Source organism: Balaenoptera borealis (assembly GCF_965194805.1).
Source record: "Balaenoptera borealis genome assembly, chromosome: 5".
NCBI lineage: Eukaryota > Metazoa > Chordata > Mammalia > Artiodactyla > Balaenopteridae > Balaenoptera > Balaenoptera borealis.
In genome coordinates, this window is record NC_138862.1 from 7,433,546 (window position 1) to 7,459,689 (window position 26,144).

Consider the following 26,144-nt stretch of genomic DNA (forward strand, 5'->3'; position numbering starts at 1 on the left):
AGTGTACCATGAATTTCAGTTCCCACATACTCTGCTGTAGGAGTTCTGATAGCATCTTACCATTAGCATCTTGCCACTGGGTAGTTATGACCTAACGTTTTGACCACAGTACAAGGATCTACATTTCACAGCGTTGTGCCAGTGAAATGAGAAATGTTCTAGGTATCACCCACATCAGTCTTCCATATATCACCGATCATTAGATGTGTATAAGCACAATTATTTGATATTTTCACTTATCAGTTTTCAGAGTTACTTAGAGGGCAGCCAACAGCTAAAATTTACATAAATTAATTCAACCATTCCTTCAGGAAACAAGTATTGGGCCTTTATTACGTAGGACACAGAGTGGATTTGTCATGAAGTTAATGAAATGCAAGCTTCAGGGCTCCTCCCTTGCACCAACCTTCTCCAAAGCTTTGTACCTAATTTTATAGTCATAATTTTGCATTCCTTTTCCTTAAAGAGGGCTCTTAAAATTGTATAATCTTCAAGCGCCATAAAATCTTGATCGGCCTCTGGTCCCGGCACTGGAGAAAACTCACAAGAAGTTCATAGTTATCAGTCCCACAGCAGGGCAACTTCGGCTGAAACAGGATGTGGATTGAAACCCAAACCCAAACCTGGGCCCTGAGAACTGGATCCTTTTCTGCAATGTTCCTCCTCTGAGCCACTTCTTTTGTATTCATTCTGATGGCCCTGACAGTGACTGAGGGTTACTGTGATTTGTAATCCCAGGGTCACAGTCAGGCCATGGATGTCATTTCCCTGAACTCGGAACCCTGAATGGGAACCTAAGTAGCCAATGCAGCCATTGGTTGATCGATCTGTGGTGGCCACAGATCAGCCCACCATGGAAGGAACTGCTTGCTTTGTTTAACGTGGATCAATACACTTCTAGATTGCTCTGAATCTGAGCTGTAGGGTCATGCGGAAGAACAAAACAAAACTGTGCTTATTCTATTGCTAATTCCTTTCAACGGCCCCTCTGGGTCCTCAGCCCCCAGGTAACACAAGCATGCTCTTCTACTTCACTGTTTCCTATGGACAGGTTCCTACGGACAAGTGTGTTTTGGTACCACAAATCAACACCTTGTCCTTCTCCTGTATCTTCTGATTCCGTGAGCCTGGTCAGGCAACCCTAGTTCATCTTCAGATCATGACTGAAATATCTGGAATTCTGTGCTATAGAATTTTAGGTGTGGGAGCGCAGACTATTCTGGAATTAGGCCAGGTGTGAATTTCTAAAGTCCAATTGGATTGCAGTGACTGTTGGCTTATGAATCCTTTCACCAGATAAGTAACGGTACCAAATGAAGGGAAGGCAGGTATACAGACCCCCTCACCAGCTCTGACCTTTGTTTATGAGAAAAGCAGAAATGTTTTTGGTTAAAAAGCCCTGGGAATACAGTGGGAATTTCTACGTGGACTCAGCTGCATTGTGAGCAGAGGTGCCCACATCACTGTCTGCATTGGCCCAAGGAGCATTTTGCAGGGAAAGCAGATTTTCAGATTCCTCTTTATTGCTTTGTCTTTTACCAGGAACGTCTATGTGCTCTTTTTTTTTTTTTTTTCCCCTTTTATCTTAACAAAGTAATGCTTAGCAAATGAAACTTCTTTCCCAGAATCTTTGCTTTTAGACTTTAAGTTATTTTCTCTTCTCTCAATTCTCCATTTCAAGGTGGGGAAGTGGGCTGCCCTGAGTTCCTTTAGCTGTGGGAAGGTTCGGCACTTCTGGAGCTGCTCCTTCTGGCCGCACAGTGCTTTCTCTGTCTGTAAAACTGGCAGCAGGAGGCCACCTGAGCGGCAGCAAAGAGCCAGGTGTTTGGGGTCAGATCTGCCCCCTTCCATGGCACTGCATCCTTGAGGGGCACAGAGCAAGCCCCCCACACACCCACCTTGGATCGCTTTGCTCCTCTGCTCTCCCCGTACCCAGCCCGGCCACTCCAGTTGCACCCAAGCCCCACTCCCAAGGTGCGTCTACAAGATGAAGGTGAAGGGCAGGAGAGAGGAGAATGAAGAATCACCCCTGTCTGACATGCATCTTTCACTTACCCATTAATAAGCAATACACTCTTCTTTGCAAGCATGGAAGCTAAGATTAACTCTGGCCATAGCTTTCTGACTATTTTTGGAGCAGAATTCTTTTTACTTGAAAGAAGAATTGAAACAGCACAATTGGAGACACCTGATTTACTCTGGCGTGACGTGCTTGAATGGTTGCAGGGGAGAAGACGGTAGCTGAATTCCTTACAGAGTAAAGGCTGAAGGGCATGACTAAGGAGCTTTATATGCCTTAAACAAGCCTTCCCTGGGGCTGGTCATCAGCAGCTCTAGCATGCTTACGGTTCATTCTGCGGACTCCTGTGCTGGTCCCAAGATTCTGATGCGTCCACCAGGCAAATACTCTCCACAAACATCTCTGGACTCTGAAGCAGAGTCAGGAAGGAAGTCAGTGGGCTGCCCCGTGTCTCTGACAGATGAGAGGGGGTGTGGCAGGAAAGGAGATTTCAAATGCTTGACATTTAGTGATTAAGTCCGAAAATGTTTGTCTTTGATGCCTAAAGCCACACATTGGTGGCTCTTCTTGTACAAAGCACGTTGTCATTCAGGTACATAATTACACACACACACCCAAACGAGAAAGTTCAGCCCTTTTAAGATTTCCTTCACACAAGGGCAGAGCGAGAGTAGAAAGATCCAGCAGACCTGCTTCTGTCAGCTCTCCAGGACCGCGGGCGTGGGAAGCCTGGGGTCTCGCTCTGTCTCTTTCCCCCCAAACACGGGCTGTCTGCACTGGTTCTAAGTGTCAGGAGAGGAAATTGGGGAAATAGCACTTTCCGTAAAATGACCACAACAGTTGATGGGAAGAAGGAGTGATGAGAGGGTGGGAGGAGTTTTTAAAAATGTGTTTTCCTTAAGCAACCAGAATCGCCAAATTCAGCTAAGTCTATTTCTAGAAAACCCCCAAACTACTTAGGCATTTATTTAATTCAGTGAGGACCTGTCAGCCCCGTTATTTGATTAGCGTTTCTGAGATATGACTGGCGATTTGGTGAAACTCTTCTACTTTCCAGACGTTTGCAAAGACTTGTCATACGACCTCTGGGTTGCTCCCTGCCTGGCCATTTACTGTATTTATCACTAGGGAAGGAAGAAAACTGCTAAAAAAAAAAAAAAAAAAACCTGGGGAAAACAGTGCTGAGGGGAGATGTGTGTAAGGTAAGCGCTTGGTTGTCATAAAATGATGGCATTTAAAAATGCATGATAGTTGTATTTGACTCTTCTCTTTTGATTTTTAGGACAATTTTAAATTGAAAGAATTTATCACCTAAGGCTATTGTAGATCATTACATATTTGTTTTAACATTTATGAGAGAGGACAGAATGGAATAGGATCTAGGATTAGCAGCTGTGTGTGTGAGTGTGATTTTGAGGTTTCAAAAAAAGAACTTCAAGAATCGCTTGTAATTTTTTTTTCAAAATCCTTTCTTTAGATAAACAAACAAACAAAAAGATTAAGATATTTTCTGATAAGACGAAATAAATCTAAAGATTTGAATTGAGTAGGACTAATTTTGGTCTTTAATTTTGCCAAGTTGAACATCGCATTTGTTGTAAGTTTCCTAACCTGTGACTTAAAGAAATCATGAGGTCAAGAGACTTCTGTTGAAGAGCACATTCTTATTTCCTTCAGGCAACTAAATGCGGAAGTGCAGAGAGGAGATAAAAAACTAGCTTCACAGGAACAATGTGGAAATTTCACCCAGTATAACATTGATTAACTGAGAACCGTCTAGACCCCCATGAATTATACACAGGTTATAAAACGCATTAGCCATGGGTTGTGAACCAGGTTCCTAATGTTTCTAAAGTCAGAATTGTTTACATTCCTTATACCTACCACGGAAAACTTACATTACTTTTTTCTTATAAGGATAGGTAACAGATTTTAAAATATTCCGGCGAGGTTTCGCCTTGCGCCAACCTAAACTGATTTCTGCACAGACGAAGGAAAATAACTGCTGAAGAACAACGCAAAAAAACCATGTAATCACTAAAAATCAATAACAAACTTGCTCTCACAGACACTAGGAGAAAGAAACACTTGCAAACAGAGTAATTCTTCTCCCTCCATCTAGATCACTTACACCCAGAGCAAACAAGACAACATCTGGATATTGTTTTACAGGCATGAATAAAGCTTTTTTTTTTTTTTTTTTTTTTTGCCCCATCATTAAGTAAAAACCCGTTTTCCACCGGCAAACAGCACTTGTAAATTCCCCCAGATAAGCCTGGAAGTCTTGAAGGATTTAAGTCAGTTTCAAAAGAATCACAACATTTTCATTACCTTTCGAAGGAAAGTTTTTCAGAAATCCCTCCAGCGAGCAGCATGGTCCAGAATTGACCTAAGCCTGTGCCTCTTACCTGCGAGGACTGGTGAATGCAGGCGCCTGGCTAGATGTGAGGTTACGAAAAGGCGAGGAGATGAGCCTTCCACGCAGGTCGCCTTGGGAAGCCTAGGTCTTCAGGTTCTCTCAGAATGAAGAAAACGCTCTCGCTGTGCACAGTCAGTCAAAAACAAGTTGGTACAAGTCGGAGTAGGATTTACCTGAAGGAACTGAAGAGAGAAAGAAAGAGATTGGGAGAGATTGGGCGGAGGGAGGGAGGAACGGGAAAGGAGGGAGGGAGGGAGGGAGGGAGGGAAGGAGAGAAAGTGAGAGAGAGAGAGAGAGGAATCTGAGAAAGGAGACCATGATGTCAGCAGTGTGTCTTAGGGAATCTACAGACCAGCAAAATATTCTGATGGACACCCAGTTCTGAGTTCTCCAAACACCTGCATAAAAAAAAAAAAAAACTAATGCCCTTTTAAAGAATGCCAGTTAATCTTTAAGAAACTTTGGCCACTCTTATCACAGTCTTTTTAAAGGTCCCTTTGCGGAAATAAACTATAAATAAATAACCAGATTATACTTTCTAACAAGCTCTGCTTCACCTCCTGTTCTCTCCTCCTCTTCCCTCTCCCCACTCCAGGTGAATATTAACAAAAATCCTTCCTCCTGGGAAAATCAGGATGAACCCATATAGATAATACATATATCAAATATATGTATAAGCAAACATCGCAGAGGGACACTATGTTTTTAATTCAATCTCCTTCTGGCTGTATTGATTTGTTTCTATAGCCTTTGTTTTCCCTGATCAAAAAACATAACAAGGTGGATAGATATGGGTAAAATCGAGTTCTTCCACAGCATGGAAATTGGGAATGAGATTCCGTGTTAGAATCATCCCAGCGTTGGTCCACAGAGTCTAGCACTTTTATGAGAAATGTTCCGAATTCTGGAATGCATTTGTGTGTCCTTCCTACACCAAGCAGTTTCTTGCAGCCATCATGCCAAGGGACGCCAGTCCACAGCCCTTGCCAGTCACCAGCTGTCCTGTGGCCAGAGTAGACCCTGGTAAACCCTAAGGGAGAAGATGCCCACAGGCACTTTCCCTAATGAGATCCCCTGCACTGGTCCAGAGGCAACACCTTGGTGGGAAGCAAAGACTCTCTGTCACCATGGAGATGATGACACACTCACACAGTCCCTTACACAGACACCTGGGCAGGGCCAGGGTGCTGCAGCTGCTTCACATTGGAGGGAACAGGGAGTGAGTTGATTTGTTGGAAGAAAATGATATGTCTGCTTTCCTGAGTTTTGGGTTCCACACTCCTGTGCATCCCTTCTCCTTGACCCTGGGTTCAGCTGCAGCTGTTCTGGGGCCTTGAACTAATTGAAGGCAGGAAAGCCTGAGGAGTTATTCTGCTTTTGGGGGGGAAGGTCTGAGACCTCCCCATTTTCTCCTACTTCCTCCCCTGATCCCAAGCCCAGGTATAAATCATTCCCTGCCCCTGATTCCCCAGTGAGAACATGCACCAGTCCCCATCCTTTTGTCTTTTTCTTTCCCATGAAGCAATGGTTTCCTCTTCTGCTGGGAAGAGTGCAGTGGCCCTTGAGAGAAGACCCTGGGCTCCCAGAGGCTCAGGACTTGAAGAAGCCACATAAGTCCAGACCTCTTCAAGCTGGTGGTCTTCCTCCAGATCCATAGAATCAGATAGATCTCATGCGAGGGAAGGTATTATAAAAGTCCCATATAAAACAGGTAAACACAGAGATAGAGAAAAAAAAAAAGGGGAAATGCAGCATTCAAGATCTGACCATATCCCACCCCAGATGATTTGCACAAGCTGTTCCCTCTGCCTGGAATGTTTTTCTTCAGTTCTTCATTCACCTGCTCAACCCCTCATCACCATTCAGGTTTAGCCCAAGTGGTACCTCTTCATCTCCCGTGGTTCCAATCCAACTCTGTACCTCAACTTTCCCTCTCACTTTGTATGTCACTTAGCACTGTCTAAATTGTCCTCTTTATCATTTACTGTCTGTGCTCCTTTTCAGAGCTTTACCACGCCTGTCTGGTTTGCTACATGTTCCTGGAGGGACACCTGACACATAATAGACCCTTAAAAAATTGTCAAGAAGATCGATGAACGATTATAAATGGATGGTATGGCTTGTTACAAGTGAACTTTAATTCTTATTTTTAATGCATATTTCCCGTTTCAGCTTTTATTAGTAAACTAACATTTGAATGTTCTTTCTCAATTTATAAAGCTCTTTCAGAAATGTGATTAATTGGATGCTCAGACCCAAAGGCATAATTAGTTGCATTTTAAGGGTGAGGAAGTGGAAGCCAGAGAGGCTGAGTGATTTTCTCAAAGTCACAGAGCTCGAAAGAGGTGGGCTGAGGCTCAAAACAGCTCTTCTCACACTCAGTCCATGCATTTTTCATTAGGCTCCATTTTTCTCAAATTGTTCTATTGTGGGCATACATGTGCATGTGTAGATTCCTTTGAGTATCAAGCAACACACTGCATGAATTATAATCGCAGACTAACCGCCTGGCAAGCTGCAGTTCTTGCAGGGCCGTACACAGCAGAGCTTGGGTTCATTCATCACACAGTCTTTACAAATGAGGAAAGAAGAAAGTGAGTCCAAAGTAGTATGAACACACGAAATAATTTAAATGTTAAGACAATACTCTCAGAGAAGACCATAATTCAAAAGAGCACATGCACCCCAATGTTCACTGCAGCACTATTTACAATAGCCAGGTCATGGAAGCAACCTAAATGCCTGTCGGCAGACGAATAGATAAAGACGTTGTGGTACATATATACAATGGAACATTACTCAGCCATAAAAAGGAACAAAACTGGGTCCTTTGTAGAGTCGTGGATGGACGTAGAGACTGTCATACAGAGTGAAGTAAGACAGAAAGAGGAAAACAAATGTCGAATATTAATGCATATATGTGGAATCTAGAAAAATGGTAGAGATGAACCGGTGTGCAAGGCAGAAATAGAGACATAGATGTAGAGAACAAACATATGGACACCAAGGGGAGACGAGGGGGCAGGGTGGTGGTGGGATGAATTGGGAGATTGGGATTGACATGTATACACTAATATGTATAAAATAGATTAATAAGAACCTGCTGTATAAAAATAAATAAATTAAATTAAATTAAAAAAAACAATAAAGGAGGCAACTTTCACACACACACACACAAAAAGACAATACTCTTCTCACTTTGGTAATGTTAACCTGTTTTTGTTCTTTTTCATTTGAGGATATATCAATAATCAGACGGTGTTGTAGATCTGACAGAATTCGCAAAAGAAGGTAAGGCATTATAAACACATGATTAAAGAGTTGAGAGGTGAGTGGAAGAATTCTAGAATCAGCATCCATGAGATTTCTGCCACAGGGGACAGATTTTATGCTGCATGTTTTAATAACTGGATGATCCATGTAAGTATTTCTGGAAATTTCTGAGGGTAAATGAGGGGAATAAGGCAAACTATTAATCTTGACAAAACATTTTTTGTCACCCCATCTCCCTCCCATCCAGTGAGCAAAAGTTTTTTCACAATCTGGTTCTAAGGAGTAGATTCTGCAATCTACCATATAAAATTTCTTCAAAGAACACGGCTAATCATTTTGTAATGGAAGATGGTCAGTGTTATTGATCTTTTAGCCTAATATAAAAAAATAACATGAATCACTGCTCAGTAAATCATCTTTCTCTCTTTCTTCCCACTTAACTGAAAGCAAGACTCTTGTAAATGTCAAATTTGAAAAGAATATACATCTAAAGTCTGGATTTTTAATCAAAGTTCTAAAAAGATGTTTGAAAACTGGGCAGAAGAGATCACAAGAACCAGCTTTTTTGAAAGAACCATTTCCTGAGAATAATTTCCTACAAAGAAAAAAAAAAACAAAAAAACAGGCTGTTTTGCTTCTAATTTTCATCTTGGCTTGAATCGAGACATTAAAAACCTTGAAGTGTGATGAGAGGAAAAAATACACATTTTTACCTTTGACTACATCTATTTAAGTTGGGTTAGATATGGAACTATTTATGGAGGGTTATGTCAGTTTTTAAAGCTTCTCGAAACCTCCGATGGCCCCAGCCGCTTAAAGCATCCTCTACGGGCTCGCCAGGATTTGGGCAGTTGCCTCCAGTTTGCCTCCGCAATCCCCATCAGAGGTTTGTAAAATGTCCTCTTGGAAGGTAAGTGAGCCGTGGAGGATGAGGGATGTCCATTTCAATCATTTCAAGACTCTGCAGGCCAGAGGCGGGGACCTGCTTGCCTTTGGCCTTTCCAGCGAGAAGCTTGTCTTAGAAAACCATCAAGTTGGAATCCTGTCTTGAAGTAGGCACTCTAGAAGCAGATGTTGAGACAAGGTTGCACATGCAATTTATTAAAGAAGGATTCCTCTGAGTGGGGGAAGCCAGTTGGGGGTGGGGAAGAAGTCAAGTGAGGGTGAGATTTCAGGCCAAGGCCAGTTCCCTTCCTGATTCTGGAGGGAGTTCTGGAGTGAAAGTAGTAAGGGTACTGGGCACTGGGTGATTAGGTAATGGGGGTTTCATGCTCTTGCCCCAGTCAGCCTTTGCTAGGAGTAGGAGTGGCAGGGCATGCAGTCTCCCAAGTGCTCTGGCTTTTCTGAATCTGCAAAGAAAAGGCTCCCACGGTCCAAGGGCAGGCTTACGCAGATGGCAGTAGGAGCTCCATGCCATCAGAAGTAATACACACAGAAGTGTAGGAACGGGCACCCATGAGCAGTGAAGGAGATCCAAGAGGATCTGGGCAGACAACCAACCACATTGGCTAAAATTGCTAATCCTGTGAATGCTGGAATGATTCTCTTCCACTGGTACAGCTTCTCCCCCTTACCATGGCCCCCTCACTCCCTCACCATCTCCCTCCCTCCTCCTCCACTACAGCAAGTTCCCAACCAAAATAAAATTAGGGATCTCAGCACTAACTCTGGAATTTGATTTAAGATGCACATAGCCTTACTGTGCCCAAGGTCAGTTACTCAAAGTGCCAGGAGGACCCCAGCAGGGCCTTCTATTACTAATAGAAGCCTTTATTATGGATATCACGTTGGTTTAATTTGATTCGCAACTACATTGGGTGCCTTCTCTTTGCCACAATCTCTGCACTGGAGTAAATTACAGTTCAGCAGAAAGATGGGCATAGCTGACGGCAATGCAGTGTCATAAGTGCTATATGACCAAAATACTCTAGAAGCCCATAGGAAGGGCAGTGAACTCTGCCTGGGAGTTCAAAGGTCGGCTTCCAGAAGAGTGAACAGTTAAGTTCAACTGGCAAGATTTCCATAGGTGGAGCCAAAGAAGAGTTGGGCACATTCCAGGAAAAAGAAACAGAACAAATAATGGTGAAGAGTAAAAAAGCCAAGAGAGCTGAAGCTTAACAATGGCGGAGCCTGACAGCGCAGCTCTACCCTTAGACTCCCAGAGTTTAGATGGCATGAACCAAGAAAAATACTTCGGGGCTTCCCTGGTGGCGCAGTGGTTGGGAGTCTGCCTGCCAATGCAGGGGACACGGGTTTGGGCCCTGGTCTGGGAAGATCCCACATGCCGCGGAGCAACTGGGCCCGTGCGCCACAATTACTGAGCCTGCGCGTCTGGAGCCTGTGCTCCGCAACAAGAGAGGCCGCGATGGTGAGAGGCCCGCGCACCGCGATGAAGAGTGGCCCCCGCTCGCCGCAACTAGAGAAAGCCCTCGCACAGAAACGAAGACCCAACACAGCCATAAATAAATAAATAAATAAATAAACTACATTCCTTAAAAAAAAAAAAAAGAAAAATACTTCGGTTACATTACCATTAAGGGGGTTTCATTAAGTAGGAAAGAATATAGGTCAAATTTGCCTTAGTATGGCCGCATGGGATAGGAAGTTACACTACTTTGAAGAACATCAGAACACTAAAAGCCACATTTTGTTTGCTAACATTAACATTTTTTGAATATCATTCATTTTTAAACTGAGAAATCAGAACCCAAATGTGTTCTTTCTCATGTCTGCCTTCCATTCAGACTTTGAAGTCACCAAGCAGAAATTAGCTTGCCTGCAAATTTCATTTCATCAAGGCAACTCACCAGCTCTCCACGCCACCCCCATATGTATAAGTGGCTCCTCTCTCCCCTTGGCAACCTCGCCTCTCCCACCCGACAGCTTTCTCCCACTCAGCATCTCCTCGGCATGGCTGGGCTCTGAGGGAGAAGGAAACTTTCATGAATGGCTATGTTCCAGAAAGCGAGCAATAAGAAGAATCACAAAGGCTTAGTTAGAGCTTGAAAGAGCCTAGAAATCACCCCATTCAGTTTCGTAATGTTTCTATTTAAGACACTGAAAACCAGAGAGTGACTTTCACAGCGTCTACAGAGCCTGGAACCCAAAAATCTGTGTCGACATCTCATGAAAGGTTCTCGTACACTTTACTGTGCTCTGCTAAGCTAGTCCCTACGTTGACACATGTGTGTACCCATATCGTTTTTCAAGCGCCCGAAACCTATGTAAAAGTTTGTATTGATGTAAAAAGAGCTGTGAGTGTCAGTGTGGGGCTTTCAGGATGTGACGGCAAGCTACCTGACTGTCTCACTCTCTCCCCCAGATTTGGCTGATGGACTTCAGCCAATGAAGTTTTAGTAGAACAGTAAAAATAATTACTCCAAAGCCTCAGGCATGAGAAGCCCTCTTAGTGGATACTACGCCAGATTAGGTGAGAAAGAGAACAGTATCCCCATGCATTTAACCCAAAGTAGAAGCACATCCATCCTTTGCTTTTGGTGCTTGAGTGGCTGATCACTGAAGGTACTTGGAACATCTCTGAAGACTTTGAGGGCTCACTCCCAGGACATTTTCATTTTGCCTGGTGAAGATGCTGATGGGTTCTAGCCTTCCCTCCCTCTTCGCTCACCCTTCCCATAGCAGGTCATGTGGTCAAAACATCGTCCCTGCTGTGTTAACTTCTTCCCGCTGTCAGTTTGCCTCAACCCAGAACTCAAAGGCCACTTAATGTTTTTCCTGACTGAAGGTTCAGATGTGTAAGTGTGTGCCCCTCTCCTGTTAGACAGAATCATGACCACAGATGCCTAGTTTTAGGGCATTATTTAGGGTGAGGAATGTGGCTGTTCTGTGAAAGACCTGAGAGATTTTAAAATTATCAGCAACAAATTCTGACCAGGAGCTTAAGAAGCCAACTATTTAAGTCACAGGGGCCACCACTGAACACATAAGGCCAGGTAACTATCTTCCCAGGATCCTAATAGAAAAGCTGGCCTTATGGGTGAGCTGGCTTTTAAAAGTTTCCCAGCCCTGGGGCTTCCCTGGTGGTGCAGTGGTTGAGAATCCGCCTGCCAGTGCAGGGGACACGGGTTCGAGCCCTGGTCTGGGAAGATCCCACATGCCGCGGAGCAACTGGGCCCGTGAGCCATAATTACTGAGCCTGCGCGTCTGGAGCTTGTGCTCCGCAACAAGAGAGGCCGCGACAGTGAGAGGCCCGCGCACCACGATGAAGAATGGCCCCCGCTCGCCGCAACTAGAGAAAGCCCTCGCACAGAAACAAAGACCCAACACAGCCAAAACTAACTAAATAAATAAATAAAAATTAAAAAAAAAAAAGAAGTAGGGATGGTCACGGCTGGGCCACCCAGCCTCACGTTCTAAAAAAAAAAAAAAAGTTTCCCAGCCCTTGGGGCAAGGCCAGTTATTCCTGTTGGGCTGAAGGAAGATGTCTTGCAAAGAACAGGTGAATGTCCCTCCCTGAATTAGTTAAAAGTGCATATGCTCTTGAACTTCTTTCCATCTATTGGTTTCTAAACCAGGTCCTGTAGGACAAAGCCCTCAGGCTCCAGCTGGCAGGTCATCTGCCTGTGGACTCTTCCAGCAGGTCCCCAAGTACCTGTCTCCTCTTGCCCCTCGTGGTTCCCAGGGCATCTCCTGCTGGAGGTTTCTCCATCTTTCCACCACTATTCCCAACTAAAAAGAATTCCTCCTCTGGAAAACACTGAGGCTGTTTTAGGGCTTTCTCACATTCTTCTTCAATGGGATGGCACAAAAATTATCCCCAAATGGAAGAGTAACTTAATAGAAGTGTTACCTCCAAGTGATTCCTCTGTAGGGTGATGAGCCGGCCTGGTTTTCCCGTGACTGCCCCAGTGTTAGCTCTGAAAGTCTTGTGTCCTGGGACATCACTTGGTCCTAGACAAACTGTGATGGTTGGTCACCCTACTTCTCTGTCTCCAGCTCTTTTGTAGGCAACGGTCACATTTTAACACTTAAAACATTTTTGTTTAATTTTTAAGTGTGAATATAGGCATGATTTCCTAATTTGTTAGCACCAACTGGACATTTGTTAGGGCATATGTAAAATCCGATTTTGTCAAATGGGAAGATGTATACTTAAAAAGTTAGACGCAGGAAATGCTCAACACTCTGTACAGAGGCTGGTCACCTTCTTTTAAACGTCCCCTAAAGTTTGTTGGCGATTTCAGGTCCCCACCCACAGCGTGGCTTGGGAGTCGGTGAGTTGCAAAGCACCACTGACATTAATCCAATGGTGATCCAGCTTCCTCTTGCCTCATTCAAATTGGACATTGTTGCTTTAGCTGTTGTTGGTGCAACCTTACGCTGAATGTTAAATACACACATTTTGTTCCTGGTTCACTTCAGACCCACCTTACTAAGTGACCTGTTCTGTGGCAATTTCCATCAATGAAATGTATATGATAATGACTGTTTTTCACTGTTGACAACATGGCTGGTAAATAAGAATACAACACCTACAGGGTAGTTTCCATTTCCAGGCTACTGCATGCAGAATCATCCCTCCTTCCTTACAAAACCTAACCATATCATTCATCTGGCCACATGTTACCTGCTGGCTTGAATTGAGTCACCTCTTCTATTTCTGTCTTATTGTTGTTAACTCTGAATCAACTATAAGGGTGATCTTCTAGGCCAGACAGTGAGATGTCTGTGGCCATGGACCTCATCTCCATCAGGTGGCCAAGTACAGTATTTTACACATGGTAGATTGAGTCTGAGTTCAAAACTCAGAGTCACATTTAGACTATTTAAAATACAATAGAGTGGATATATGTATATGTATAACTGACTCACTTTGCTGTACACCTGAAACTAACACAGCATTGTAAATCAACTATACTCCAATAAAAATTTAAAATAAAATAAAATACAATAGGACAGAAAATGCTATTATCACCCCAAATAATTTCTGTGAATAATTGAGGAACACAAAAATAGTGAAATATTCTACCTTTTCTCTTGGTTTTCATATTTTAATGCTTTGTCTTTGGTTAGAGGTAAGCTACATACTTCAGTTTTAAAAAATCATCCAGTTGATGGAATATTTTTCTTCTTGGGTTGGAGATATCAAAGTATAGGCAACATGTTTGATTTTATCTGCTGGACACAGGCATTATCCTTCATCACCAAGTTCCATCAAACTGTCTCCTCCTTACAGGTTTCATTGTTCTGACATTTCTTGCCATAACATTTTGGACCCTGAGCACACATAAAGCCTCTTTCCCACTTTTCCCAAGTTCAGTCCCTGGTCTCTGGCATAGCCCATTGGATGCACCTTGTATGTCTTCTGGCTCTTTATTTGGTTTAGCATTTAGTGATATTATTATACCGTAAATCTTTCATTTATAACTTCCTGAATCACTTCTCTATGAATCCATAGTTTCTATCTCTGATAACCACAAAGAAGAAAGTAATTAAAACCCTGATTCTCCATCAGTATCTCTATTCCTACATGGTGTAAATGCAGGAGAGCCCAGGAGAATTCTCAGGACTTATTTTAGGTATTTATTATTAGCAGAACCGGGTAAGCAACTAGAATTTTACTTCGGGATCCTTCCCACTGCAAAATTGTACCTTTTTGCCAAGCCTTCTAGTTATTGTGGGAAAACTGAGCAATGCAAATTGGCTAAATTCATACAATGAAGATCCCAGCCGAGTTGTCATAAACTCTAAAGGACTTCATCCTGAAGAAGTAGTCTGGGTATGGAAAGACGGTGATGGGCACTCAAAATCTCAGCTCCAAACCCCATTGAATCCTGAGCTCCCTCAGCCAAGTGCAGATGCTAATTGAGCAAACACTGCCTGGAGAAGTTGTATCTTTACCCAAGGCTACACAAATTGGTTAAAGAAAAAAATGGCCTCAAAGGGAAAGCTGTCCACAGTCATTCTTGTTCTAGCATCGTGCTTCAACTTCTCAAGTGCGCTTGTAGAGACTGCTGAGTCACCAGCAGAACAAAGAGATGATAAAGAATGCCAATAAAAGGATACTTTTTTCCTTATTGTTCTCCTTGATGGTCCAACCTGAAGAATAGAAGCTGGAGATGTAGGAGGCCAGGTTGGGCTCCTGAAACCAAAGTGATACGAATTCGACTTCCTTGATGTTTGACACCTACGCAGACTGGAAAAGGAGTGACTGGATTTTCTTTACTCTTCCTTTAAGAAATATTCCTAAGGTTTTTGTACCTTCTTGCATTTATTTTTTATCACATGCTGAAGAATAGTTTCTGTACCTGTCATTTGCTCTGTCCCACCAGGTTGGGTTTTCCATTGTGGTCACCCGAACCCAGAGTGAGTATTGACTTATGATTCGCTCTTCTTCAAACGACTTTCATTGGTGAACTTCTCCTAATCCCTGCAAATTTGCCTTCGCTCACTTCTCTTCTGAAATCTGTGTGTACTTAACAAGCAGCAGTAATTGCAAAAGCACAGCGTTATGGTTTATCAGTCAGTAACTACCGCTTATCACCCAGTGAAGCATGCACACCAACAAGAGTGCTTGGATTATCAGCTTAGACTCATGGCAATCTCTTGGCAAACATTGTTATGTTTTGTTTTTCAAATTGCTTAATGGTATATCTTATCTTACTAGTCAACTCTCACTTTATCCTTGACTCAGAACACAGAATTGTTATACTATCTCTTTCTGGCAAGCAGTACAGTATAATGGGGGTAAAAGTATAGGTTTAGTCTCAGATAGGCATGGATTTAATTCTAGAACGGTTACATACTAACACAAATGCATGACCTGGGGCAAGTTCATTGATGAACTGGCCTTTGCACTAGCGAACTTAGGAAAACAAGTATACCTTCCAGGGTTCTAATGCAGCATAGATGAGGGTGAGTGTAGAAAGTGTCTGGCCCCATGAGGGGTTCTATCAGAGGGCTTTAGGGAGTGGAGTTCCACAGTGAAGGTGGCCAGTGTCTAGACACTCTTCCTGCCCACTGTGGTCTGCCACTGTGACAGGATGCTTGCTTGTCTTGTCTCAACTCTCATCCAAGAATGGTCATATGAAAATTTCTGTTCTAACAGAGATTCTCCTCTCTTCTTCTGGGTTTGAATTGTAAGACAGGTAAACCGGGTATTCCTGTTCCTTGAAGACCTGCTGTTTTCACTAGTCCTTCTGCAGAGGCCCTGAGCTGGCTTAAAATACCTTAAATGATTTGCATTCCCTAGAAGCCCTGCTGCTTCTTCCAAGGAGAGCCTGTAGGTAGGAGAGCTTTCTGAATCCTACTCTATTTCTTTTATCACAAACCACTTGAGTAGTCAAATAGTTTAGATTACTTGAATAAACAGAACTTAATTAGATTGTTCCTAGGAAATGGAGTTTTCTCATGCCAATTTTCCTGAAGTGCATTGCATTGCAGTGATAAGCTATAAGTTTTATGCCACTTAGTTAAGCATTGTGTCTTGACTTTTACAGGACCTTAGTATTCCCAGCAATGGAGAATGGAAATCTATCTCCTATCTTGGTTATAGAAACTAAAATAATATTTGATATTGCTCAGACACCCCTTCTGTTTCTCATTTGCTGTTGAAGTGCTTACAGCACCCAACCCTGAATCAAGTGCAGATATAACTAATTTGCTGATGTGTGCAAGTCTGAAGGGGCAAAGATAAGGGGGTGGGGAGTATTATGTATGGCGTTGGCTGTTCCTTGTGATGTAATGTGCTCTTACTGGCAATAAGTATACAATACAAACTTCCACCCGAATTGTAGGAATCTGTAGGAATCGCAAGGGCAGGTGACGGAAAGCTTCTTTCCAGTTGTACATGCTAAACTATGTGTGTGTTTATGAGGAACCTGGGAAAACATGGAACGCAGGCACAAGATGAAATCAACATGACAACAGTAACACCACCCTTCCACCAGAAGGCTCACTGTACAAGTGGCCTTGGAATTTACCCAGCCAGCCAGCCAGCCAGCCATCTGCCCTTTGTTTTCTGGTTTTATGATGTAAACTTTGCCTTTTTCTTGAAACTGAAGCTCAGGATAACTTTCAGCTTTAAAGGTCTCCTGTCAGAAAGGCTATGTTCAAGTTTGGTTCTCAGACATGCGTTTATATTATTGTGAATGGCAAATCCCAAATGTTAAAATCTGTGGAGTAGGACTGGTACTACCAATCTGATAGATATGTAGGTAAATACATGACCTTTTAATTAACACACACACACACACACACACACACACATGCACACACCCCATACAGGCCAGGTAGCAAGTGTTATGGTCATAATGTAGGGCACAGGAAACATAATTTAACTCCTAAAGATTATGTTGAAATTCTGCTTGCTTTGTAATATACTTATTCTTTATTTTTTAAAGTAGAAATCAAGCATTGGAGAGATTCATACTTTGCCTATATGCTTAACACTAGTTTTAACCAAGATTTTAAAAACACTCCCTTCAGGTCACTGTAACTCATCTCTTGACCCCCAGCAGATAGTAGGGAATATGGAAATATCTTCACTCCTCACATGAGCTGTTGTGACTTTAAAGGAAATCAAAGGCAGCCCTGGAATTTTTATTTTTGGTCTGCATCCTGCAGACCAAAACTTCCTCCAAAAGTTTCTCTTCCTTGAATGCCGACAGCAACCAATACTCCTGGATCTCATTGAACTTGACAATACAAGGAAACTCTAGTGAGATCATTGCTTCAAGAAAAATCAAGACTTCATTATTAGTGGGTTTTATTCTTATTCCATATGACAAGGAATTGAGACTCTGACACACAATTCATTTTACTTTTAATAATAACAACTGCCATTTGTTGAAGAAATGCCAAGGGTCAAGAATTTGATTTAGGTGTTTTATATCCACCACCCTGTTTAACTATTATTGAATATCAAGTTATTTTTTATAATTTCACATTTGCTATCATATTAACAGATCTATCTGTGAGACAGGGATTATTCTTCCCACTTTGTAGGTGAGAAAATTAAGTCTTAAATTAAGTCACTTGCCCAAGATCAAATAGTTAGCAATTTGAGTTGCAGAGATTCAAATCTCGGTCTCCCTTCCAAGTACACATTCTGAATCACTGTTTTACAGTCACTCATGTATTCACAACTAATGTGGGTCATCTCAGGCTTAACTGAGCTGCAGTAATGGATTATACCATGAAGGAGTAAAAAAAATGAACACATGATGTTTGACCCAAGTTCTATTTGATTTCCAGCTGTAGACACCTTTCACCTTTTCAAAAAATGTTTATGAAAGGAATTATTCATAAGGTGACCTCAAAGCCTACTTTCAGATGCAGCCTTATCTGAAACTTATCTGAAAGCCTCATCTGAGGAGGTTCTCAGATGAAGGGATTGTGGGGTGGCTAGTAGCCTTCCTCATTTCCTTCCTGTAGTATTTAAGCATCAAGGTGATAATGAAGCAGAACAGTGGTCGCCGACACTGACTGCCCAATAAATCACCCAGAGAGACTTTTTAAATGGCCAAGAGATTCTAATTTAGTTGGTCTAGGGTGAGGTCTTGACATCAATATTGTGTTTAAGAGACTGAGATGGTTTAAATGAAACCAAGTTTGAGAATAGGGGGGTGGACACAGAGAGAGAACATTGGGAACAGAACCAGGAGGAAGTAGACTCAGCTTTCAATCCAGGTCTCCAGTCCTCCATCTCTCCCCACTGAGCCTCACTCTCTGACCTCATCCTGTTGTCAGACCGTGTGATGACGGTGCCTGTAGAAATCTCCTGTGGTCAGGAGGGGACTGGGCCTGTTCTTGCATGTCATGGATGAGTCACCAACCCTCAAAAGAGCATCTTAGACCCACAGTGTCCATGTGGTCATCGATCTCAGGATGTGTCCAATTCCCTTAGCTGGCCCTTTGGTCTGCTGCCAGTCGACAACTCTGGTGACTTTGATTACCTCATCTCAGGAAGAAAAGAAGCTGTTCTTAGTCCAGAGTACCTACTGGTTCCCATTAGTTCTGCAGAATAAATACCTTATAAGTAACAAGACAATCCCCCACTGTCTCATTAGCTGCTAGTGCTATTGCCCTGAGGGCCTGGGGCGAGACATAGCTTTCCAGGGGTCAGTGACTTTAAGTCATTGGGAACTCAGGGGTGTGCAGGGACTGGGGTGGAACCAGAGATCAAGATCTTACTGCTGGGGACTTAGTTCTGCCTAGAAGGAGCCGTTGGAGTCCAGGGATCTCTGGGTGTCCCCTCCTGCTAGGAGAGTGGACAGTTCTAGAGACAATCTCTGACCCACCCCAGATCTGATGGAGGCAGCGTTGGGTGAAGGAGAGGCACACCTATGAGGAAGTTGGTTTGGTCGCCACCGGATGAGGAAAGACAATAGCTCTACATGCAGGCCCTAGACCTAGGTTAGGTTGGGTTTCTGTGCCAAGCATGGAATGTGGACTCATCTCTGCTTCCTGGTACTTTTAAAGTCTCAACTAAAGGACCAAAGCCTACCCCTCTTTCCCCACTTGTATGCAACTCGTATACAAGGATTGCTTGTTATTGGGCCTGAGGAGAACAAAGGAGGTACAATCTGGTTTATATTACATATTGATCCCTCCTCAAAACACGTCTAATCTGGTGTTTCTTTCCCTCTTCCAGAGTCTGGTGGGTGAGAAACCAGTTTAACCACAAAGAGCTTAGCAAGCCCTGACTTCAGACTATACTACAAAGCTACAGTAATCAAGAGAGTATGGTACTGGCACAAAAATAGAAATATAGATCAATGGAACAGGATAGAAAGCCCAGAGAAAAACCCTTGCACATGTGGTCATCTTATCTTTAATTAAGGAGGCAAGAATATACAATGGAGAAAAGACAGCCTCTTCAATAAGTGGTGCTGGGAAAACTGGACAGCTACATGTAGAAGAATGAAATTAGAACACTCCTTAACACCATACACAAAAATAAACTCCAAATGGATTAAGACCTAAATGTAAGGCCAGACGCTATAAAACTCTTAGAAGAAAACATAGGCAGAACTCTCTATGCCATAAATCACCGCAAGATCCTTTTTGACCCAGCTCCTAGAGAAATGGAAATAAAAACAAAAATAAACAAATGAGACCTAACGAAACTGAAAAGCTTTTGCACAGCAAAGGAAACCATAAACAAGACGAAAAGACAACCCTCAGAATGGGAGAAAATATTTGCAAATGAAGCAACTGACAAAGGATTAATCTCCAAAATTTACAAGCAGCTCATGCAGCTCAATACCAAAAAACAAAAAACCCAATACAAAAATGGGCAGAAGACCTAAACAGACATTTCTCCAAAGAAGATATACAGATGGCCAACAAACACATGAAAGGATGCTCAACATCACTAATCACTAGAGAAATGCAAATCAAAACTACAATGAGGTATCACCTCACACCAGTCAGAATGGTCATCATCAAAAAATCTACAAACAGTAAATGCTGGAGAGGGTGTGGAGAAAAGGAAACCCTCTTGCACTGTTGGTGGGAATGTAAATTGATACAGCCACTATGGAGAACAGTATAGAGGTTCCTTAAAAAACTAAAAATAGAACTACAGTATGACCCAGCAATCCCACTACTGGGCATATACCCTGAGAAAACCATAATTCAAAAAGAGTCATGTACCAAAATGTTCATTGCAGCTCTATTTACAATAGCCAGGACATGGAAGCAACCTAAGTGTCCATCAACAGATGAATGGATAAAGAAGAGGTGGCACATATATACAATGGAATATTACTCAGCCATTAAAAGGAACACAACTGAGTTATTTGTAGTGAGGTGGATGGACCTAGAGACTGTTATACAGAGTGAAGTAAGTCAGAAAGAGAAAAACAAATACCATATGCTAACACATATATATGGATTCTAAAAAAAAAAAAAAAAAAGAAAAATGGTTCTGATGAACCTAGGGGCAGGACAGGAACAAAGGTGCAGACGTAAAGAATGGACTTGAGGACACGGGGAGGGGGAAGGGTAAGCTGGGACAAAGTGAGAGAGTGGCATGGACTTATATACACTACCAAATGTAAAATAGATAGCTAGTGGGAAGCAGCCGCATAGCACAGGGAGATCAGCTCAGTGCTTTGTGACCACCTAGAGGGGTGGGATAGGGAGGGTGGGAGGGAGACGCAAGAGGGAGGAGATATGGGGATATACGTATACATATAGCTGATTCACTTTGTTATACAGCAGAAATTAACACACCATTGTAAAGCAATTATACTCCAATAAAGATGTTAAAAATAAATAAATTAATTAAATATTCTTAAAAAACAGGACGAAAAAAGAGAAAGCAGTGACCTGGTATATTTCCTAAGTGGGTCAAGCTTTGTATAATCTAAAAATTAAATAAATAAGGACTCAAGCTTGGGATTCACTTAGCAAGTCTTTATTCAATTAACAAATAGACAGCAATATAAATGGAACTAAAATTATCTCAGGCAGCTTATGTCCAATTCAGAAACACAATGGAACCAAACAGTTTGTTCTTAGGAATAGGTATTTTATGGCAAAAACAGTCTAGCACAGGGACCAGCAAACTCCAACCCACAGGTCAAATACAGCCCACCACCTGTTTTTGTAAATAAAGTTTTACTGCAACATAGCCACGTCCATTTGTTTACAAATTGTTTATGTTTGCTTTCAGACCAAAAAGGCAGAATTGCAGAGTGGTGACAAAAAAAAAGTGTGAGAAGTATAGTCCACAAAACTGAAAATATTTACTGTTTGGTCTTTTTCAGAGGAAGTTTGCCAACCTGTGATCCAGCAGATGAAGCAATATAAAATGTATCACCTAAAACCACCTTCCTAGTCACAGTAAGTAGAAGTCTCCAGAAAAAAAGAGGTTCTTTCCAACAAGTAATTATTGAGCACCAGTTAAGTGCAAGGTTTGTCTCGTGAATATCAGAGAATAAACGGATGTGCATTTTGTAAACCTGCCCTTAAGAAAAATATAGTCCAGTAGGAAAAGTCAGAAAGGAGAATTTATTTCTTTACAAAGAAAATATTTCTAAAATGTTATAGCTTGAAAAACCATACAAATTCTGAACCTTCTCAAAAGTCCTCCTCTCAATAATTGTACAGACAAGAGCCAGAGATGGTCAATGTTTCTGAATTAGACAAGCTACGTGAGATGATTTTAGTTGCATTCCTATGGTTGGCCATTTGTTATTTGAACAAACACTTGCTAAGTGACTCTCAAGCTTGAGTCCTTATTTATTTCATTTTTAAACTGGGCTGAGGTCACACAGCTGGGTGGAGAGGCAGGGAAGTGAATCTCTACTGTTTGTTTCCTCCTCGTATACTGCACCATTTGACTTGATAATTTTGATTACCACCTTTAATGAAGCATCTCAACTATGGGCCAGGCACTCTTCTATTGGTGTGGAGACAGCAGTAAACAAAACAGACCTCTACCCTGTCCAATTTTTCTTTGCCTTGAATTTATAAGTAAGCATATACACACACAGCTCGTCAGGTGAGGATGGAGAAAAAGAAAGCAGGTGTGGGTGATGGGAAATAAGGAGGGGTCAGGAGGCCAAGAAGTTGCCACTGATGAGGCTACTTTGGGACAGAGCCCCGTAGAAACAGAGAAGTTGGGCAAACAGATAGACAGAAAGAGTCTTAGAGGGGACGGCCCAGAGGAGGACGGTCTGGGTGCACACCAGGAGAAGAGCCAAGATGCCTGGGTGGTAGGAGAGGTGTGGCGATGAGGGATGGGGAGGAAATCTTGTAGAACCTTGCAGACCTTTGTACGAATTGGAAATGAAGCCACTCGGGCATTTTATTTATGTATGTATTTTAAGTTTTATACAATTTTTAAAGGTTACTTTCCATTTAGTTATTACAAAATACTGGCTCTATTCCCCGTGTTGTACAATACGTTCTTGAGCCTATCTGATACCCCATAGTTTGTACCTGCCACTCCCCCACCCCTATCTTGCCCCTCTCCCCTTCCCTCTCCCCACTGGTAATCACTAGTTTGTTCTCTGTATCTGTCAGTCTACTTCTTTTATGTTATATTCACTAGCTTGTTGTATTTTTTAGGTTCTACATATAAGTGATATCATTCAGTATTTATCTTTCTGTCCGACTTATTTCACTTAGAGTAATGCCCTCCAAGTCCATCCTTGTTGCTGCAAATGGGAAAATTTCATTCTTTTTTTATGGCTGAGTAGTATTCCATTGTATATATGTACCATATCTTCTTTATCCATGCCTCTGTTGATGGACTCGTAGGTTGTTTCCATGTTTTGGCTATTGTAAATAGTGCTGCTATGAACATAGGGGTGCATGTATCTTTTCGAATTAGTGTTTGTGTTTTTTTCAGATATATGCCCAGGAGTGGAATTGCTGGATCATAGAGCGACTCTATTTTTAGCCTTTTGAGATACCCCATACAGTCTTCCATAGTGGCTGCACCAATTTGCATTCCCACCAACAGTGCACAGGGTTTCCCTTTTCTCTACTTGGGCTTTTGAAATGATCTAAATGTTGGATGAGGCCTTCTCTCTTTAAACCCCTAGCTCTGGGTTTTTGTTTGGTTTGGCTTCAAAGGGTGTACACATGGGTGTGTGCGAAGAAGGGGTCTTTTCCACACGCAGCCCCATGTGAAATCCTGGCGCTCAGGTAACCCCAGATCACTGTCAGTGTGGCAGAAACAAGCATCAGAGAAGCAGCAGTGAGAACAGCACGTATATAGGAACAGCTCTGAGTCCATCTGGGAGTCACATAACCACCATCTTGCTCGCTCTCTGATTACATTTTCTGTTTGGGTAAATAACCAAGGCAGAGTGTGGAAAATGCACCATCCAAGTCTTGGCTGCACAAAACAAAATGACCAGTGGATGCAGTGTGGGGCAGAGGTGACGAGAGCCCCAAAGGGCAGCTGTGGCTTCAGGTACCCCTGTGCCTGTTAAGGATAATTCATCCCTCCCTGGACAGAAGAAAGCTGCTTACACACACCAACACTGGGCCTTTGTAGACAAAGGAAAAGAGGGAGCAAGTCATCCTTGAAAAGTTTAGACTAAAAAGTGGAATAATCCATGGAGGGTGGAAATCCCATATTGCTCCAAGAGTATGTTTTGCCCAAATGTATTTAGGTAGTGGCCTCAACTCTACACGCTGTCACAAATTTGCTGTTCAGAGTGGAGAGCTTGGATCTGGACAGCGAGCTTATTTGCACAAGATGAAAATTCACTGAGCTGCCTCGGGCCTCTGCCATCCACCCAGGGCTGGCCTTTTCATGGAGACCATGGGCGCCTGCACCCAATGGTGCTGTGAACACCAATACCCCAACCTTCAGGGAGACATCTGGAACAAAAGCGATACCCGCTGCATTGGAAGGTGACCTGGCTGCCTTGAACTTGGGGGAATTGCAAACCTGAAAATTCTCAGCAGGAAAAGCACATCTTACCAAAGCGCAAACCAGACACTTGGCACCTACGCTCTGTGACGCAGGGCTCCCCGACTGGCAGGAAAACCACAGTAAAGAACTGATTATGCTGCTAGAACAGATTTCACGGACTGTCCCAGGCTATTTTTATTTTATAATAAGGTACAATATGTTCCGTGATGCTCCTACCCTGGACAGTTTTTAAAACTCGTATTTGCCTACTCGTTAATCCCAGTATATCACCAACTATCCAAAATTTGAACAAATTAACTAGATTTGGGCGTGTCTATTAAATTCAACAGCAGTAGTAATACACACGTGTAATTTTTATCATAAGCAGAACACTGATGGCTGGTACCACCTGTTGACTACGGAAATCTTTCATGAGAGATGGGCATTTTGAAAGACCGAGCTCCGGGAAGACTCTTGAATTTTACAGATCAAAAATGCCTGCCTTTTTAAATCTTGTTTTCCTTTTAAGAGAAGTCAACTGTGAAAACAATGTTTGGTCAAATGTTATTTGGTCAAGAAATGGACTAGATCCTCATAATAGAACATTCCAAGAATTTTCCCCATAAGAAAATAAATGTTCCTGTTTTAACTTAGACTCCATAAAAATTAAAATTGTTTTGGAAGAAGGAATGGCTTCCCTGAAACATAATGGATATTCAACAACTCAGATGCATTTTGAGAGCAACTTTCCATCCATCTCTAAAAGGATAACAGACGATCAGTGTAAGATTACTCATAAAGCCCAGACCCAGCCTGAAGACTCAAGCTCAAGAAAAACTTCCTTGCTAGTGCTTAACTTGTTATCATAACCACGTTTGCTTTTTCAGTACTTCCTAGCTCCTTTGTAACCATTTTTAATCAGGCAAACTGGACAGAGTGTATCAAATCCAATCATTAGGTCCGCTAAGGAAAGACTAGAAGTGATGAAATTTGAGTGTTCTGCATTGTTTTTTTTCTTTGCAGACTTTGAAAAATCCAAGGGTCACGAGAGGGTTAGCCATCGGCAGTGTCATGGTGGGAGTCTGTGCTCCTTGATGGTCCTTAAAAAGGACAAGCCATCACTGTAATACAGTGTACTTTGTTATGGGGGTCCTTGGAGATACAAGGGTGGGGAGAGATGGAAGTGACCAGTAAATTTAAGTAATATATCTAACTACTCATAACAAGGAGAAAGAATAGGAAATATACCCCAGGAATAAAAGCTCTGTAAGGAACTGTAGTAAAAAATAATGCTCATATATGCAAATTTACACCTCATAAGAAAACACACATAAACCAAGAGTCTTGTTTTAATTTTTTAATGGCAATTTTGCTGACAAGATCAGGAGACTTGGGCCAAACATCTGCATCAAATGATAAAAGTCACAGCAAAAATGTCCTTTTTCCATTGTAGGGAAGTCACAGCAAGCAGACACACAGAAATGCTTTCTGCTTTCACTTAAAGCTCAGATGAGGGTCCAAGCAGAGTTCCCCATGCTGGGAGTGGAAGTGCTTCTATTTCCCTTGTAACTCTAATTTCTATTTTAAGATAAGATTGAAGGAGCTGACCTTTTTCATATCTTTGGTTTGCTCATTGGCCTGCAAAGATTGCGCATATCTATGCTGTGCTTTGTTCACTATTTAACACTAACTAACTCTAATAACACTATTATTTTTATTTAGCTTTTATAGGGTACCAGAAATGTGGTTGAAGTTAAGTACCTTTTCTGCCTTTCCAACTACAATGGAAATTATTTTTTTGAAGGTTTTTAAAAGAAAAAAAGGGAGAAAAGGGTAAAATAAAAATAAATCAGGACCCCAGAAGAGGTTTTTTCAGAACTCATGCATTCAGAGTCCCTGCCACGGGAGTCCTGTGGGTTGCCTGTGGATTCTCTGGGGAGGCAGGATGCCTTCACTGTAATGCCACCCTTGGTGGCTATTACATTTGATATACTTTCTGGGTGGGTGGCTTTGTGACCTTGGGCTGATCAGATAACAAGCTTGTGGGAACTGAGCAATGTTACAAATATCAAAGTTGTAAAGTAAATGTC

General features: G+C 42.2%; 1 long non-coding RNA gene across 1 annotated transcript; it reads right to left on the minus strand.

The window, feature by feature from the left end:
* Positions 1–306: 306 nt before the first annotated feature.
* Positions 307–23,341, minus strand: LOC309629234. The gene is made up of 2 exons (XR_014244943.1): positions 4,429–23,341; positions 307–2,473 (listed from the first exon to the last, which is right to left on the minus strand). It is a non-coding gene; the product is annotated as an uncharacterized lncRNA (long non-coding RNA).
* Positions 23,342–26,144: the final 2,803 nt, after the last annotated feature.